At 40.8% G+C, this 12,459-nt stretch overlaps 1 protein-coding gene and 1 long non-coding RNA gene across 2 annotated transcripts in view; both read left to right on the top strand.

Annotated features, from left to right (window-relative positions):
- Positions 1 to 5,469, top strand: part of LOC106940577 (uncharacterized) — a 9,022-nt gene extending 3,553 nt beyond the window's left edge. Inside the window, exons 2-3 of the long non-coding RNA XR_001423141.1 lie at positions 214 to 218; positions 5,342 to 5,469. This is a non-coding gene — a long non-coding RNA (uncharacterized LOC106940577). The remainder of the gene's footprint in view (positions 1 to 213; positions 219 to 5,341) is intronic.
- The window catches only part of LOC106940575 (transmembrane protein 131-like), a 38,682-nt gene that overhangs the window by 7,762 nt on the left and 18,461 nt on the right, over positions 1 to 12,459 (top strand). The window lies entirely within an intron of this gene.

Raw genomic sequence — 12,459 nt, forward strand, 5'->3', positions numbered from 1 at the left:
TGAGTTTGGACCATGGCTCCAAGAGACTTTTTTGTAGGTCCTGACAAGATACACTTGTGTGCCAAGTTTCATAACTGGGTTAAAGCATGGCTTGGGACTGATTTAAAAAAAAAAAAAAAACTCTAGGGGGCACTGTGGAGTAATTAGGCCACACCAACAAATATTGGACCGCATTCCTGTCGGGCTTGGACAAGGGTCAACAAGGGAGACAAGGGAGAGTATTTTGAAAGTTGCTAGGTGGCGCTGTTGAGCCGTTTCTTTTGCGATTTTTGCAACAACTTTAAAATACGGAATTTTCACACAGACTTGATGTGTTTGCCAACTTTGGTGAGTTTTTTAATATAATAAAGCCTCCAAAAAGCCAATTCATTTGGTGGAAACATAAGAATCAGAAGATAAAAGCCACAAGCGGCATCGGAGGCCCTCACAGCTAGGCCTGTCACGATAACAAATTTTGCTAATTGTCCAAAAAATTATTGCAATAAACTATAATATTGTTTCAAGACCTTTTGACACTGATTAATGGAAATGACTAATAATGCATGCGATTTCCTGCCATAGATAGATGTACTTTGTTTTCAATAGAACACATAACACTGGAACTGATTAACTAAATAAACTAAACAACCAAAAACAAAAATAAAATGAATTCTCAGTCCCCATTAACAAAAAACCTACTTGAATAAAAACTAAACAACATAAAGCCAAAGTGGAAATAAATACTGCATTCAACCAAATAAGTGCAGATTATGAAGTCTGTATACTATATTGCCCTTCAGTAATCACTAGATTTAAATAAAGAAGATGGGCACATCCGACTACCTAATGCAGGGGTGTCCAAACTTTTTTTAGTGAGGGCCAAATACAGAAAAATAAACAAAGGGCCGGGCCACACACTGGAGGTCACATATTTACACATCAATACGCTTTGTATTTTTAACTTATCTATAATGTGAAGAACATTGCATTCAGTGGGAGCAGTGATGCTGCCCTTTGGCTTGAAGGATGGCTGACATGTTAGGAGAAAGTTTAGTGGTTGAGACACGAAGGATTTCACAGAGATGGCTACCCGTCATTCTGGTTCTCAGTCTGCTTTTGTTCTGATTTAGCTGAGAAAATGTTTGTTCACATATGTATGTTGAACCGAACAGGCTCATCATTCTTTTTGCGTGGAGTCTCATCAGAGGAAACTTGGCATTATCCAAACTCTGATAGAATTCAGGGAGGGAGAGAAGCTGATGTTGACTCTTCAGAGAATCATCACATTGCATTTCAATCAGTTCTAATTGCAGACTCTCTTCCACTTCTTCTGCATCCACCAGAAAAGGGGTCGAGAACAGCTTGATTTGTTTTTCAACGCCAGAAAAATCTTGGAAACGCTGGTTGAATTCTGTCACAAGAGATGCAATCACAGACACATCTTTCTCCTTTTTAGCAGAAAGGTCGGTCTTTGGAAAAGCAGACTTGATTTCAGACAGCGCAGGGAAGTGTGCAGGATTAAAGCCTCGTAGTTGTGTCTCAAACAGGCGGAGCTTTACGCAGGAGGCTTTCATGTGCGCATACAGTTGTGGCAGCAGCTGTTCTTTGCCTTGTAGGTTCTTGTTCAGTGTATTCACATGATGGGTAAGATCAACTAAAAATGCCAGGTCTGCCAGCCACAGAGGGTCACTTAGTTCATGAAGAGCTCGATCCTTCTCTTTTAAAAACCGGTCGATTTCTGATCGTAGCGAATAAAACCGCTGCAGCACAGAGCCGTGGCTGAGCCAGCGCACATCAGAGTGGTAGAGTATATCCCCATAATCAGCGTCCACGTCAGATAGGAAAGCCTGAAATTCTCTGTGGTACAGTCCTTTAGCTCGAATTATGTTGACAGTTATAACAGTGTTCATCACATCGCCCAGCTGGACAGTCTTGACACACAGTGCTTCTTAGTGGATTATACAGTGCATCCTAACAGCCTCACCTCCGCTCTCTTTTACCTTGGCGCACACCAACGATGCCATTCCTTTGCGCTCGCCCGTCATGGCTGGAGCTCCATCCGTTGTTACTCCACAGAGCTTGTCCCATTTAAGCCCCATCTTTTCAACTGCCTCTGACACAGCTTCAAAAATATCTTTTCCCGTCGTTGTGCCTTTTAGGCTCATCATATCAAGCAGCTCCTCCGTACAGCAAAAATTATCATCTACTCCCCGCAAAAAAATTAACAGTTGCGCGGTGTCTGTGGCATCTGTGCTCTCATCGCATGCTATTGAGTAAAAATCAAAAGCACAAGCTTTGTCTCTCAGCTGAAGTTTCAAGTTAGCTGACAAGTCCTCGATTCTCCGCACCGCTGTATTTCTGGATAAGCTCACATTGTTGAAATTAGGCACTTTTTCTGGACACATTATTTCTCTTACTTTGATGAGGTACTGCTTTATGAAATCACCGTCTGAAAACAGTTTGCCGTGCTGGGCAATAAGTTTAGCGACTTCATAACTTGCTGTTGTGGCGTTTTCTTGTATTTTGTTAGCACGGGAAAAAAACTGCTGTTGAGCTTGCAGGCTAGCTGCCATTTGCTTGACTTTCTTTCTGTGTACGTTCGACACCAGTGTACGATGTGTAGCTCTGATGTTTGGTCTCATAATGCCGACGGACATTATACTCTTTCATCACAGCAACATCTTCATTGCAAATCAAACAGACACACTTTCCGTTGATTTCTTTGAAAAAATACTCATTTTCCCACCGTGTTTGAAATCTCCTACACTCACTTGCTATTTTGCGTTTCATCGGTGCTGCCATTTCTGGTGACTCATATCACCAGAAATGACATGAGTCATTTCTGGTGACTCATTTCTGTGGCTGGCTCCATCTAGTGTTGAAACTGAGAAGTGCAGCAGAGCTGAACTCAAGCTTCTTGTGCGGGCCATATTCAGTTATATTTTCAGAATTTGCTGCGGGCCAATAAAAACTGGACCGCGGGCCGCAGTTGGCCCACGGGCCGTAGTTTGGACACCCCTGACCTAATGCAATAGTTCACACTACACAATTTTTTGCACCTATTATCCCTTTACAACAATCTTAGAACGTTGGGTGTTCCAAGATTGTCGCTTGCGGTTTTGTAACCGATCATTCTGCAGTGTATGGTGTGTTACCGTAGCTCCGATCTACATCAGGGGTTTTCCCCGACTGGGAGCTTAAAGCTGAATGTGACAGGTAGCCAATCAGAAAGCACGGATTCTCCTCCTGCTTTTTGAGGGGAAATTACGGAGGGGAATCCCAAACAGCTGACACGGGGCAACCCAAAATCCAGCGGACATTGGAGATGATATGTGGAAACAACATTAATATTTATTCAACATTTCGTGCAAAGAATATAGAAATGACAAGGGGAGGAGTTGGAGCCAAATTGCTACCGCAGCTGATAAACCCGGTAAGTTTTCAGCTGTTCTTCGTTAACGTGACATAAATAGGTTATAATGATTTTCATTCAGTCAGGATTTTACACCGACTCTAGCCACATGCATCACAGGTAGATTCTAGTAAAGCATTGATTAATGCCTGGCTTTAAAATTAGTTAACTGGACTTGTAGCCATTATTTTGTGCCCATGTGGCTGGACACCACACGGCACGATCGAATCCGATCGAACCATTATACCTAGGATTTCTGTCGGCTAATGTGTGGTCTCTCAGGTTTTGAAAATGGGCTGACAATCGGCCGACAACTCATGTAGTGTGCGCTGGACATTACACAAAGGAAATGAGGAAGGGAGGGTCAGGGGAGAGCATCGGAGTTGAGCCTTTTTTTTCATTCAGTGCCATCAACAGAAAGAAAAACGGTAAGAGTCGATAACGCCGATAATTAAAATGAGGTTGATGGGTTTAATTTATCGTGCGATTAATTGATTTATTGTTTATCGCGACAGGCCTACTCACAGCTCAGCGCAGCTTTGGCCTCCTGGTGACCGCTGGGGTTCTGGCACCGCCACTATTATTAAGGAAGAGATTCTTAATTAATTTTGGAAAAGTTTGGCTGTCTGTCTTCCTTTATGATCCCGGGTCCTCTCTCGGCGGCCACGTGTAGTCACTCAGAAGAAAACAGCAATGCGTGTTGACATCACAGAATTACAGAGTTTAATCCAATAGAAGACGATGCATAAAATTACAACAGAAACTGCAGAGCAACGGAGACATGCATTCATTTACCTGACAGACTTGGAAAAAGAAGGAAAGAAAGAAAAGCAAAGACGTCTTTGGAGAATTGCAAGAGCAAATCTGATTTGTTACTCTATGTGGATTGTTTTATAGTGAAGGCGTATTCTTATCTTTAATTTATTCAAATAAGGCTTATCTTTGCTCATCCAACCAGGAGCTATCTCTGACCCTTTATCTGAAGCCAGAAACCCCTGACGTATTTACGGCCTTTCACAGATGAGTGTGAAAAGCTAGAAATTCTACTGTATTGTTTTTCCCACACAGACAAAAGGCAGTTCAAACGACCCTAGCAAACCATCTGCTGGAACTACAAGTAACATAAAGGTCAATAGGCCAGAATATATTACTAATTTCAAAACCACAATTAGGGTATTTGAATCAAGACATGTTAAGTTTTAAAACTAGCATATTTTAAATTTATTTTCTCAACACCACCCACTTGCCACTACCGATGCTCTCGCGCAGTTTCTGCACCTGTCTGCCAGGCGATACACATCGATGAGTTCGGCATCGCTCCCTGACGACGCACCCAATCTGGTGCAGATCGGCTGATGTAGTGAGGAAACATAGCTGATGGAATAACCTTGGGGGAGCAGTATAGTCAAATAACAATTCAATACTATTGGGCTCCTTAGAGGTGAACAAAGGTCATGCATATCCAGTTTGGTGCAAATCAGATGATGCATGTGTGATTTAGGGACAACCGTACCTGGATTGGCTGTTAATTTTACGCTTTAGGTATAAATACTACTATGTGATCTGGCAAAATGGAAAAATTATCTGGCAATAAATTCACCTAATTTAGACATAAATTACAAAATATTTGCAGGCACAATACATCAGCTATTCAGTCAAAAGGACAACTGAAAAACCTGCAATCAGTAAAGTATTTAACAGTAGGTCCTCAGTCCCATAAATTTTGCAAAAGTCAAATCGATCGATTTTTTTTTTTTCAGAGATTATCTATCTCATATTATTACATGGTGAAAGTTTTAATACATATGTAAAATCTTTTTTTGTTTGTTTAAGTTGCCTGTTGCAGCTTTAAGCAGACGTTCGGTGTGAGAGTTCACTGCGGGTGTTGTAGAAACGACGCTCCGTCTGTGAAATGTTACTACCAGTAGTGCATAGCAAAACAAGATGCAGGGGTTTGTGATCGGCAACAAGAGACAGTGATCGGCGATCACCAATCATACACCTTTTCACGGAAATCAGCCGATTATGATCGGTGGCCGATTGATTGGCACACTTCTAGATGAAACCCATATGAATCATAGAGTAAAAGTAAGACATCCAGTTGAAAAAAACATGTTACTTCCTGTTGGAAATGGGCGGGGCTAAGGTGATGTCATCAATTGACCATGTAAATGTCAATTCACGTCTCACTGTCTGTCAGATGCGTGACTCCGAGGAGAGCGCGAAAGCTCTTCATCGGGCTGAACTTGCATGATAAGCTTAGCGCTGCTCGTTATCCACAAACGCTCCAGCCAACCGGGACCACAGACACAAACTTTACAGGGAAGACAGACACAGAGCCACACGCTGGGCAGCGTGTTGAGATGTAAACGGCTCATATAATTGTTCGTTCACAAAGATAAATCATTCTCACCGCTCCACAACGCGCACCTCTGAATTCGCTACAAGTTATACCTGCGGTTCACATTGAGCTGCGCAACCAGAGCTAACGTGGCGGGTTTTAAACTCTTACGTAGAGTTCTCCAAAGGATCATAATTCCTCACAGCAAGTTGATGTAAGTATCCATACAGGTCAGCCTGTGTCCAGTTTGAGTGAAAGGAGGCGCGCGTGATCCCGCTGAGGTAAAGCAGCGGCAGCGCGAGGCAAAGCGCAGAGGCGCCAGCTGTGTGATTGGTCCACGCGCCGACGGCTTTAAATGCATAAACTATAAACCTATCTATTATAAACCTACCCTTTAGGAATAAATCTGCTCTGCTAGTGAAATGCTGAGAGCAACAGAGACGCTTGCAGTCCAGCCTTAAAAAAAACAAACAAAAAAAAACAACAATTTTTTTATTATTATTATTATTTTCCCCCTTGGCGGCGGGGCTAGTAAAGCATGGCGGACCGCCAGGCGTATAATACACTGGGGGAAACCCTGGATTAGTCTGCTCTCCTGGCTTTGTAGCCTGTTAAATACGTCAACTATAAACCCATCTTCTTCAGGGCAACAGAGACTTTTGAAATCCGGCTTATTAAAAAAAAAAAAAAAAATCAAGTTTTTTTTTAATTTCTTTTTTTTTAATCTAAAATCAAAAACAAGCAATGCTTAGCCTGGTAGGGGGAGAGCCAAGAAAAACCTGGTGGGAAATAATGATTTCAGTAAGTATAAATAACAAGCAACAATAAATAACAAATAACAATGCACATATGTTCATCTAAAAATAATCTATTATTGAGTGTCGGGAAAATTAGATTGAAGTTGCTTAAACTTGGCTTCTGTTTCGCTCTGTGGTTCACTTTGATAACATGAGTCTCTGGCTGAAGGTGCTAATGTATCCGGCCAGCAGGCCTTGAAGTAGTTGAGACTCATTTTCTAAGATGACAACAGGATCCTTCTCCTTCACCACATTTACCAATATTTACCACATTAATTCTTTATCAAGCCATCTATTTATTTATATTTTTCCAATTTTGGGAGTGTCGGTCTTCCCAAAAGAGTTTTTAAAAACTGGCTAATTTATTGCAGAAACAATTAATCTGGAGAACGAAGAAGCAGAGGCAGATGAGAGAGAAAGAAGAGATGGAAGCAAGAGAGAAGGGGTTCCAATTATTGATGATTATTGATGCAAGCCAAAGAGTTGGAGAAATGAGCAACTAATTACCTCAGTGCAAATAGTCTAGGTTACTTGTGATGCCAGTTCTGCATAGTCAGAGGTCACATCACCAATTTAATTATTTAAGTATTTATTTCAACAGAGTTGTTGCTGCAAAGGGAGATGGAGCTGAGAAGGATGAGAGCAGGAAAAGATTAGATCATGGAACCAAGCCAGAATAGAGAGCTGCAGATGCAGCTCTGCCAACAAAAAGTGAAGGAGACAAAAAGGAACTAAAGTACAAATGTGACAAGATCTGTAGTTCATCTCTCAATTACTGTTACATTTCTTCCTATGTGTTTTTCTTTGCTTACAAGTATGCCATTCATTTAAAGGGGCAGCATTATGTAAAATCAACTTTTTGAGCTTTATATGTTATTTCCTAATCAAAAACATACCTGAAGTACTGTGCCCCCTTACACAGCTCCTTAAGAATAGCAGCAGCACTTCCAAACACTCAGTGGAACTGTCTGTTTAACTCTTCATATGAGCTGCTTCTGTGTCCAGTGCTCCTGAGAACAGTTGTAAACAGTATAATGAGAAGGATTGTTGTGATGAGTGTCAAAGAACAGGAGCTTCTTAAAGAGACATACTCAATTTCAAGATGTCAAATTTCTTTTTAGTTGTTTTTGATATACACTGCATCTTTATAACAACTGAACATAGTTAGCTATTTGTGCTAATACAATGGTACTATGTGCCTGGGAAATACATAATATCCTTTAAGGTCCAAGTTATTGGGTGGAAGAAGTGAAGCAGAGAAAACCAAATGTGTAAGTAGACGAGAGCTGGAGGAAAGAGTCCACAGTTGGGTTCTTAATAGAGGTGCGCCAATCGATCGGCCTCCAATCATAATCGGCCGATTTCTGTTGTTGCCGATCACCAAAACCGATCACATTTATCTCACACGCAGCCTGTGTGCAGCTTATCTCCTCTTTCCTTCACACTGAGCAAACACGCGGCAACAAATCCTGTCGTGTGGAACTATAACACTATGAGAGTGAGTGGGGATGTTTCCATGTTGCAGCGGAAAATTACCTTGTGAGTGAAGCACGTCAAAATGCATCAACACAACAAATCTAATATGGCATTTAAAAAACAAGCACTTGACGGAGTTTGGCTACATTGAGGCTCAATGGAGGACAAAAAGGACATCCGGAGCGGCCAGATACCGAGTAAAGCAGCGCACAACTACCAACCCTCACCCAGATTAGCATCACAGTCAGAAAGCGAAACAAATAACCCGAAAAATATTTCAAGTCTTCAAGCTGGCAGTGTAAGACGCTGGTTCTGCTCTTGCTCTTGGACCGCCGCTTCACGCTACTGTTAGTAATATTTCACAGACGGAGCGCTGCTCAACCTCCACCAGACAGTGAGCTCTCACACCGAACGTCTGCTTAAAGCTGCAGCATGTAACTTTAAAAAAAAAAAAAAGATTTTAGATATGTATTAAAATATGTCTATTTTGTCTAAATTAGGTGAATTTATTACCAGATAATCTTTCCATTTTGCCAGATAACATAGTATCATTTCTACCTAAAGCGAAAAATTAGCAGCCGTTCCAGGCGATGGGCAAAGATAGGTGATCAGCAGAGATCGGCCTCATGAATGATCAGTATTGGAATCAGCAGCAAAAAACCTGATCGGAGCATCCCTAGTTCTTAACAAAATGTTTTGCTAGGAGAGGCTTGTGAATGGTACAGCTATGTATCCACGTCCTGATTGTTACCAAGGAGATGAGTATAAATGATTTGCAGGGCCTTCTTGGTGTTACTGCTATATGCAGTGCAACTGCCTCTCCATCACGCCAAATTTTCCACTGCAGGAGTATCTGCTCCACTTCGCCAGCAGAGCACACTATTTAGAGCACAGATATCAGTGTATCAGAAACGATGAACAAGGGGAACCATGTTCCTGAACAAGGTCATGTTTAACAATTTCTAAAACAACAAATGTGACTTTCTGTGACTATTCCACTGTGTCTTGTATACGTTTTTTCCTCTTCATGACATATTTTTTGACTGTGAGTTGTACACAGGAGCAATTTATAGTCTGAAAAATACAGTAATACACGACCTTGAACCCCCACCTCCTAAAGTGTTTCAAAAAGTGAATTTCAGCCTCTGACTCCTAAAGAAACCACAGTGAAGGACCACTCTCTGCAGTTGATTATTTTAATGTGCACTGAATAGTTTATTTAATGTAAGATAACAGTGTATTGTAAGTTGGTTTAAAGGCTTCTTTGACATTTTAGTTATCTGCACATCCAGTTTTTGTCTTTCTCGTAAAAAAAAAAAATATCTGATGCTTGCACCATTTTTCTTATCATTTTGCTGTAGACATTCCTGATGATTATGTAATTATGGCGCACAGAAAATACACATAGTGGCAGTTTAGTGTTTACAGATAACCTGTCATGAGGCCATCACCTGACGTTTGGTGCTACCTGAGGGCTGAGAACAGCATTTTCTGTAGGACTCTTTTATCAAGAGACAGTGCTGAAAATTGCAAGAAGGAAAAAACATGGTTTAAAAAACATTTGTGTGGTACATTTTTGTAGATTAACAAAAGAATGTATGCTGTGTTTAAAAAAATGCAGATGATGCAGTTTATATGCTCAGTGTATATGTTCATAAAGTTTCTAAATACTCCCTCAGTCTGCTGCAATAATGACCATATTCATATCAATTTAAGGAACTGGATCTGTTCTGTCACTCAAACCATTGAGGTTTGTGAAATTGTTGATATTGTTGGGTGTCACATTTCACAATGAATAGAGTGACCATCTCTATCAATTAACACAAGCTTTGGTAAACGGAGCATGGCATTGGTGTTTTCTACAGCTGGTTCTCAGCTGTGTGCGTTCTGTATCACATTGGTTATAAGCAGGACTCCGTAGAAACTGAGTGCATGAGGAGGTAACTCACTCATTTAATTCAGGTGTGTTGTACTTGTTGGGGAATGGAGTTTGACAATACTGGTCTAATTTAAAATAAAAACAGTCTTTAGTTTTCTCTAAGTTGAGCTTTAATTCCACAAGTTTAAACACATCTTAACAGTTGCTTGTGCAAGTTTCACCTGCCGCCCTGTTCCCAAATTGACTGTTTTTCTGTGCTTTCTTGGAGGGAAAAAATCTGCTGCTTCCACTAAAGTGGATATATCATGCTTTTAAAATGTTTTCCTTTTCATATATAAATCATTAACTTATGGTCTATATGAAGTGGAACAGCAATGCTTTGATCTGAATTACTCATTATTACACAGACTCGTTTACCCTTGATCGAAGACTTGTTTTAGAGCAACTTATTTTGCTGCTGTCTTTTTAAATGTAAGACATTTCACGCCCCATCAGTCTGACCCAAAGTAGGAGAATGAAGATGACGAACCTGCACAAGGGTATAAGGAATCTTGTGGGTAAATAGGCTCTGAACGGAACATTTTGACTTATCAACTTGCAATTTCGACAGAACTGAAATTGGATGACAAAATTGCTGCAAGGAAAAAAAGGGTGGCTTTACAAAATTGATAATCCAGAAGAGAATAAACTTACATTTTTTGCACTTCAAGACACTCAAAGTACACACAACTTTAAGGACTAAACAAGTGGATTTTGCATGTTAAATCCCCTTTAAATGTACCAGCCTTTAAATGTGCTTGGGGCCATAGTTGGACACCTCACCAGTTGGAACTTTTCAAGCTGCTCCAAGTCACTTCTGTTATGTTTTCTAAAGGACTGTGGGAAGCAGTGTATGCAATGTTATTTTGCAGTGCATAATTCAGTTTGATTCATTTAGAAATGACAAATATATTTGTCAGATGCTATTATTTGGTCTGTAGTCTAAAAGAGAAGTTATGAATGTTGAGATGTTATTGAAATATCCTTTAAATCCATTATTCTGAAGAGTCATTTAGAATTTTAAAGTAGAGGAAAGGCAATTAGACTAGGTATGAGTCAATTGATAGCCTTCAGAGAAAATGTATTGATGTTATGGTGTTAACATACCATGTATGTTTGTATTATTAGCAACTAGAAATAGGTTCAAATCACCTACTTCTCGCTGGAGTCTAGCTGGAGAACATAGGAAAAATGTGGGAGTCTTCTTTAGCCTGTTGTCCAAGCAGTGTGGGGCAGCAAGTGTGGGAGGGGCAGCACCTCAGTACTATTGTCTCCATACATCCGGACAAAACTCCAGTCACTGCAGCACTTCTGCCGCCTGTAAAGTTAATTGGAAGAATCAAGCTTTTACAAATTTGCTAAATATTAGGAATTTTTGGCTTGATTTGTGGCTTAGTTTGGTTCTGGCTCAGTTGAGGTGCTAAGCAAGCCAAACTGGTTCTATTGAGTAATGTGGAAACAAAAAGTGTCACTTGGTCAGTCAGAAAGAAATCATCACCTGTGGGTGTGAGCTCTGCTGCAGAGACGCTGCTGATCACACTGAACGTACAAAACGTCCCACACACTGAAGTTGTGCTTTCAATCTCATTTAAACTTGTTCAGGTTAAGAGGTTGTTGACAGACAGTGCCCAGCTCTGTTCTGGGTACTGTCTGTATCCTGTAATGGAGAAACCCCAGCAGAATGCTATAATATATAGTGAGCTGTTCAGACCAGTTTTATATATCAAGCAAATTCCATTTTAAAGTTTTAATTAAAATAAAAATAGAGAGGTAGCAGAAAGTAGGTCAGCTATGCTAGCTTGACTCTGACAACCTTAAAATACCGATGTTCTGCAGAATCAGCTATATTTATCCAGACCTTAGGATAATGCTTAAACGAGGCAGTGAAGTACATTCTGTGTGTTTTCGTTCAGTTAACCAAAAAACGCATCCCACACATCAACTTTCTAACAGGTCATCAATAGAGCAGATGTTTAATTAGCTAATCAACGTTGTGTTCAGACGTTCAAATAAACAACAAGCCTGAAAACATAATACTGTAACAAACTAAATGTTCTGTTCTTTTTGTGGGAAATGTTTGCTTGTTTTTTTGTTGTTAAATCCTGATACACAAGTTGGAGCTCTTTGTCAGTCAGTTGCTACGACAACAAGTTTGTGTGTAGCGTAGCCAACGCAGAAAGTGAGAAAAGAGAATACAAGTGGTTTTTGAGTTGTTCTTCAATGTGTTTCTGTTATTTTTGTCTTTTGCTGTGGTGCACTGCACTTAACTACTACCGTGTTTCCCCGATAGTAAGACACCCCCGATTGTAAGACGTATCGGGGGTTTCAGGGGGGTCGGCTAATATAAGCCGTACCCCGAAAGTAAGACATATGTCTTACTTTTCGGGGAAACACCTCTCATCTAGCTGCGCGCCGCTTCCTGCCCACGTCCGCACCGTCCCCCTCTCCATACGTTGCCGCGTCTGCCACCTCCCTCTGATCTTAATGAGCGCCGCCTCCTGCCCACTTCCGCGCCACCCCCCTCCATACGTCACCG

This window comes from Poecilia latipinna, unplaced genomic scaffold (genome assembly GCF_001443285.1).
Source record: "Poecilia latipinna isolate Pla-1442-1.1 unplaced genomic scaffold, P_latipinna-1.0 Scaffold3284, whole genome shotgun sequence".
NCBI lineage: Eukaryota > Metazoa > Chordata > Actinopteri > Cyprinodontiformes > Poeciliidae > Poecilia > Poecilia latipinna.